At 34.9% G+C, this 7,633-nt stretch overlaps 1 non-coding gene across 1 annotated transcript; it reads left to right on the top strand.

Moving 5' to 3' along the window:
• The first annotated feature begins 7,026 nt into the window (after positions 1-7,026).
• LOC129400342 (small nucleolar RNA U3) lies at positions 7,027-7,230 on the top strand. Its single transcript, XR_008627600.1, has one exon. It is a non-coding gene; the product is annotated as a small nucleolar RNA U3 (small nucleolar RNA).
• The last annotated feature ends 403 nt before the right edge of the window (positions 7,231-7,633 follow it).

Genomic DNA, 7,633 nt, shown 5'->3' on the forward strand with positions numbered 1-7,633 from the left:
AAAATTTAATATTATTCATTCATAAAAGTAAATGCAGTGTATACTCAAAAACCAAGTAATTGTGTTTGCAATCTCTCCCACATGCACTCGCTGGTCAAGAGTCTTTTTCCTACCCAGCCTGCAGCTGCTGCCAACAGACACATGAAGGAGGGAACAGGGCCGCCAAGCTGTTTGGTGTGATCATTACTGTTTATTCTGATCTTCATCCTGCCATTTATTCCATTCTATCCACGTGCCTATTCCAGTCTCATGTATCACCCCATTCCTGTCTGACCTTACCCCTCATTTCTGTCTCCTCTTGTCCCCCATGCTCATCTCCTCACACCCTGTCTCACAGCCTTAATCTAGAGCTCAACCTTGAAGCAATGGGGTTAGCAAGTACACCTAGATCAGATAGCACAAGCAACATATATAAATCCCTTCCCTTCCTTGGGGAAGCTATTCTAAGACAAAGATCTCCTAGGAGATCTGCTCAAAGGTGGAACTTCATCTAAGAACATACTTCTCCTTTCCTTGGTCCATAAACATTCAACTTAGATTTACTTACTTTTAATAATCTTTTTAGTCATTTTGTATGGACACAGTAAGAGATATCGGGTGGCTCTCCTGGGGACATCTTGCTATAGATCTCAAGCTACAGTCCTCTGGTCAGATTAGTCCTTCCTAACCTTAACAGTGACACAATAATTAAGCACAGCGGGTAGGGTGTTTGTCTTGCACGCATCCAACCGGAGTTAGCTTCCTTCATCCCGCTCAGAGAGCCCGGCAAGCTATCAAGAGTATCTTGCCCGCATGGCAAGCTACCTGTGGCAGTATTCAATATGTCAAAAAAGTAACAAGTCTCACAACGGAAATGTTACTGGTGTCCACTTGAGCAAATGATGAACAGGATGACAGTGACAAGTGAACCTTAACAGTGTCCTTGTTCAGTCATTTCTCTTTGGGTCATGACAGAATTTGTCCATGACCATGCTCTTCGCTTATCATAAGTTTTATGGCACTTGGTATGTCCCATTTTGATGCCAGGGAAGCTTACAGCTTGACCTGGACCCATCCAGTCCCTTTGTCGGGATCCTGCTTTTGGGGTGCTAGGAACTAAGGGCAATTGAGGTTTAAGTTGAGTAAATATCACATGCCCCAAAGTAAACATTATTCAAGTCAATTAACTCTCAAGTTACAAAAGCATAACATTAACAGTCTTCCTCCGTCTGCACAAAAAGGACATTGCTCTAAGGTAAACTATGCAGAGTACATAAGGGAAAGAGAAAAGCAATATTTCACTTAAAAATACAAAATTTAGAGTCCGTAGAAGAATCTGCTTACAAGTTACAGGACCTGATTTAGGGATAATGGTGATTTTAGGGGAAGTAGAGCACAGAGAAGAGGTTAATGGTAAACAGGGTGGAGGAATGGGAGTGCCTCGGGAGCACTGTCCTGGGTGTAACCCACTTAACCTAAGTTCCCTGAGGCAAGGGAGAAAGGACAATCCAATGTTATCCTACCGAAGTGCTTATATATTTCAAAATAGTATAACTTTAAAATATGCTAAATAAAAGAAATCAAATGCAAAGGTTAACATATTACATAACTTTAATATGAATTATAGGGATAAAATACAGATTGATGGTCAGCAGAGACAGGAGGTGAGTTAAAGAGAGAATAGCTACTTAATTATATGGACTTTCCTTTGGCTATAATAAAAATGTATTGAAACTGTATACAGGTGATAAATTTACAGCATTGTAAAAATACTGAGTATTACTACATTTTTTACTTAAAATGGTTAATTTTATGTCAATAAAATTGTTTTAAAGTATTAAAAAATGGCTTAAAGTATACTTGTCACTGTGATGTGAAATAAATTATTTTTATAATAATTTATTATATATTATATATAATGTATCCAATATGCCAAAAACAGTAACAGGTCTCACATGGAGACATTACTGGTGCCTGCTCAAACAAATCAAGGAGCAACGGGATGACAGTGATAGTGACAGTGACAGTGATATATAAGGAAAATGAATTGCCATTACAATCAAAATTAATAATGAAATATCAGTAATTCATGTGATTTTTAGTACATGTGCCTAAGAGTTAGTACATGTGCCTAGGAGATTTAGTACACATGCCTAGGAGATTTTATCATTTACAGGAGTGAATCTTAAAGTGAGAACTTCACTCACATATGCCTCTTGGAGAGCCTGGCAAGCTACTGAGAATATCCCACCCGCACTATAGAGCCTGGCAAGCTCCCCATGGCATATTCAATATGCCAAAAACAGTGATATTAACAGGTCTCATTCCCCTGACCCTGAAAGAAGCCTCCAATCATTGGGAAAGATGAGTAATGAACGAGAGGCTGCTAAAATCTCAGGGCTGGGATGAATGCGGACGTTATTGGTGGCCGTTCGAGTAAATCAGTGAACAAGGGGTTACATTGATACAGTGAATCTTAAAGTAAGCAGTATATATAATAATGTATTACATAATTAAAACTATATACTTAAAAGTATTTCATGTTGAAGTATAAAATAATGTCTGGGCATTTACAGTTATCAAAACATTTTATATTTGCTATAAAATAAACATTCTAATACAAAAGGCTCTACTGTGCAATAATTTTAAAAATTTTAGTACTTCTAGTTTTGCCAAATTACTTAATCCCAACACTCAATTCCTCTCACTGTAATAAAAGATGTTGTCTTGTCAATGGACGTGAACCTGAGGTACACTATAGCAAAACTCACATATGCATATTATCTTAAGCCTTGTTAACCAGAAGAGGGAAATGGCATTAAAAAACAAACATGTTCTCATATTTTGTCAGTAACTATGATTTCAAATAATCTATATTGTTTCTTAGTTTGAAAAATGTTTATAATTTTAGCTGTTAGACCACACCCAGTGATGCTCAGGGGTTATTCCTAGCTCTGTGCTCAGGGATTATTCTTGGCAGTGTTCCAGAGACCATATAGAATGCTAGGGATGGAATCTTGGTTGGCTGCATGCAAAGTAAGCAACTCACCCATGTCTCTTACTTTTTATATTTTAATTATAGTATTTTCCATACTTTTTATATTTTAATTATGATAACATAATTATGGCTGAATTATAAACCAAAGTAGTCTCGTTTGTCTCCAAACTTTAATTCTGCATGTTTAGAAATAATCTAGGTTTTTATATTTAATTGTTTTATTTTACGATTAACACTCACCTATTTATGCATGATATATATATACCAGCATTTCCCAGAAGCAGGCCATTTGGCCCCCTTTGGATCCATCAGGCTATTTTAAGGGAATCAAAAGTAAAATCATATAAATGGGGAGATCAAAGAATGAAACCAGAAGGCCAATCAGTAGATAGGGTGGGGCGTGGGGTACAGCAAAAAGACAAGTTCAAAAAAGGACCAAGGTCAAAAACAGTTTGAGAAACACTGTAATATAAATCTTCTCAAAAAGTATTAGAATTTGCTTCTCCGAATTACTGTGAAATTTCCAGTTTTCCATTTCACTAATGAATGTACTGACTTTTCATAAAGTGACACAAAGCAGTCATATTTTGTGGACAGTCACAAAAATAAGCTATGAGACAGCCATCTATTTATTGCAAGAAACAATTTTTATCAATTGCATCTCTAAAATGTAGACAACAACAATAAAGACTATTTTCACAAATAATTGAACCCTAGAAATTGCACAATATTTCTCCAGCTTCAATTGAGTATAATTTGTTGCTCAAAAAAGTTAATTTTCTGGGGGTATAAATCCCACAACAATAGTGAGTTTTGTGTTGAAATATGAAACATAATCAAGGTGAAGAGAAAATGAAGTGAAATTCATCAGTTATACAGTTGGGGTGGGGGACGGGGGCTGTACCGGGGGTTTTGGTGGTGGAATATGGGCACTGGTGAAGGGATGGTGTTTGAATACGGTATAACTGAGACATAAACCTGAGAACTCTGTAAATTTCCACATGTTGATAAAATTAAAAAATAAATAAATAAATAAATAAATAAATATTAAAAAAAAGAGAAAAGTTAATTTTCTGATTGTGTGCATGTGAGTTGACTCTGAATTTAGTAACTATAAAATTTTTTCTTCACATTATAACCATAGTAAATTTAAGTTTATGGAGGAGGAAGAAAGATTTGCCTAACCTCTAGGGAAACAAAATTTAATTGTTTTCATATTTTAAAATCATGCTGAGGCATTCATTTTAGAGATCTTGAGACTGTACCAAGGAGACAATGTGATTCATGTTCATTTACTTTATAGATCTTAGAGAGCAAAGGTGGAGGAGTTTCAACTTTGCTAACAAAAAGATTTAATTTGTACAAGAAATAGTGGCATTTGGTGCAGATAGAGCAACTTTATGTACGTATGTATGTATGTATGCATGTATGTATGCATGTATGTATTTGCTGTTTGCAGCTAATTTCAGATGAAGGTGACCAGGTTGACTCACAAAATGAAGACATGACAAAATTATTTAATTTAGGAAACACTTATTAAATATTAAGTACATGGTTCAAGGGTTAGTTTAATAGACTGGAGCCACTGTTTTGCATGAAGGTGAGCCATAATTGATCACTGGAACCATATTAACCCAGGCGTACCAGAGGGAGCCACTCCTGAGTTGAATTAGGAATAGTCGCCAAGGTCTACCAGGTGTGATCTAAACACCAAGACATAACAATTGTAAATCAACAGACAAAGGTTAGATACATAGAAGTTTTTTGATAACTTAAATAAAAGACCAAGTGAGGTCCTTTGAGACTTAAAGACTAGTAGCATTTATGTGCCAAATTAAGAAAAATAATAATAACTATATCACAATAATAACTAATCACTTTTTGATTAACACAAAACTCTTGCTAAATTTCAAGCCCTGGAATAAGTGTAAGAGACAGATTTTAAGAATAATAGTTCTGCTTTTCAGAATTTGTTATCTACACTAAGGGAAAGCTATGCAAATACTTATAGTTCTATGGTTTTGTGTATCAGAGGTAAGGGCATGATGTGGGACTGTAAGAAGGGGCCTGTGACACATTTGAACTGGGGGAAAACTGAAATGCAGAGAGAACATTGAGAAAGGTTTCAAGGAAGAGAGACCAACTTAAAACATGATATTCAGTATTTTGGTTCAAGTCATTTAATCATATTTTTTAAAGCTAGGTATGTGAACTATAGAATTTAGCGAAAGGTAGTGACTTAGTTTTCTTTTATTCTATTATTTTTGTGGGGAAAGGGTGGTGAATTTTCATACCTCAAGGAAGCCTCATTTTCAGTTATACTCTTTTTCATTCATTATGCTAATATTATAGTAATAGTCTTAACTTTCTTCTATATAAGGGAAGATATAAAATCTGCCTATTTCTCTGGGTTTGTTCTTGTTTAACTTCTGTAAGGTAGAAAAATTAAAATGTATAATATGACTGTAATTAAAATGACTTTTATTTCATGCTTCTTACAATTTTTAAAAATTTTTATATATATATATATCAGAGCTCCCTAATCTGAAGATAATATTTATTTCTATAATGTTATAGAATATTTTGGAATATATATTTGATTTCTTTAAAACCATTAATTAATTGCTATACAAACCATTTTTACATGTAGGCATTAGCTAAAGATACCTGTTTGTGAACATTGAGAAGGGAGTTAGAGAAGGAATGCAAGTTTATGTCTTTATTTATTTCTCAGAACCATACATAAATCTAGCAAGGAAGCTAATGTGACAGAATAGCTTTTGAAATTTAACCTTTATACTTAATTGTTGTGTAAACTTAAGAAATTAAATCCCTCTGAACCTTACTGTTACTATTTTCAAATTAGATGGTAATAAGAATTAAATGAGATTAATAGAGAGAAAAATAAATAATATGTAATGTTTATACATTCTCACTATTCTATTCTCCTACTTCGGCAATGAGATTTTCTACTACATTGGGGTTACCACACAAATAACCACATTTTGTTGTTTCCTCTCTATTTTTGGAGAGGAAGGAGTATTAGAGAGAGATAAACTGGGAAGAATTCTCTTTTCTCAGCTATGATAAAGTTTGGAAAGTAGCAAGCTAGTACATGGCCACATTATAGAGAATACTTTTGAGTACTTCATGATCTTTACATTTCCAGAACAGAGGGATTATTTTTTCCTCAAATATTCGATGAGAAACCCGGTAGGCATCCTCAAAGGAAAGTCTGTAAATGTGTTAAGGCACATAAAAATTTATCACTACAATTAGTCCATACTCACCCTCTAGCAATTTGTCATATGTAACATTTAAGCACTTATAACAGTCTCCCTCAGCTTCTACTCCACATAATCTTATCTTTTTATCTTTTTCTTAATCAAAAATATACTGTTATTTTCATTGGTATGCTCTTCTGTATCTTTACTTTTGCTCTGTGGGTAGATCTCATAAGCAAACAAGGCAAACAAAAAGCAATAAGAATCAAACAACGAAACTAATTCATTGTTTCTATTATTCTATTATGGTTTACAATACTGTTCATATTTTTGCTTTTGATGTTTAAAATTACTGTACATCTACTACCCTAAAATGTTAAAATTACTCCACCATTGTCCTTGGTAAAAAGATTCAGATGTTCAGATGTTAACTTTCAGGATGTCGCTTTCTATGGATTTTTTAGTGGTGGTTTCTGAAACCCTTGGACTCTGATGAAATTTTTTTTAAAAAGAGATTTTTGAAGACTATAGTTTCAGGGCACTGTAGCACTGTTGTCCCATTGTTCATTGATTTGCTCGAGCAAGACTAGAGTGATAGCAGAGCAGGTAGGGCATTTGCCTTAACCGTGGCCAACCCAGGTTCGATTCCTCTGTCCCTCTCAGAGAGCCTGGCAAGCTACCGAGATTACCTCTCCCGAACGGCAGAGCCTGGCAAGCTACCCGTGGCATATTCGATATGCAAAGATAGTAACAACAAGCCTAACAATGGAGACTTAACAGGTGCCTGCTTGAGCAAATCGATGAACAACGGGACAACAGTGCTACAGTGCTATAGTTTCAGGGATTGTTTCTATAGTTCATTACCTAAGAATTTTCTCTGATCGTGTAGAGTGCCTGGAATAATGGGGAGTCAGAGCATCCTCTCCTAAGCGTGAGGCCAGTTTTAGGTGTTGCTTCTACAACTGCCTTTTACTACTGATAATTGTTCTTCTCTTCCCTTTGAAGGGAGATAGGGAGGATGCAGTCTGATTGGTTCCAGTAAGGAAAAAAAAAAGATTTTAAAATAAGTAACCTTTTTTTTTTTTTGTATGGCAGAACTGATCACTTATTCCTTGCATGTCAGAATTGAAATAGGAAAGCCAATGTGTATCTAGGGATTCTTCATTTGCTCTAATATGTAACATATTAAAATTACCTATTAAAAATATTTTCTTTCACTGTTTTTCTGCTTTTCCTTTCTGTTTTCCTGTGGTATTTAGGATAAAGAGAATTTTCTAATTTTAGTGGAACTTAATTGAGAATATTTTTGTATCAATTAAATAAAGTTAAAAGTTATGAACATCTTTTCCTTTTCGGACAACCATGCAAGCAAGCTGGGTTCTGAAAAGGATTCAGGACGATCGACCATATCCACACAGTGACCAAACTCATT

Source organism: Sorex araneus, chromosome X, assembly GCF_027595985.1.
Source record: "Sorex araneus isolate mSorAra2 chromosome X, mSorAra2.pri, whole genome shotgun sequence".
NCBI lineage: Eukaryota > Metazoa > Chordata > Mammalia > Eulipotyphla > Soricidae > Sorex > Sorex araneus.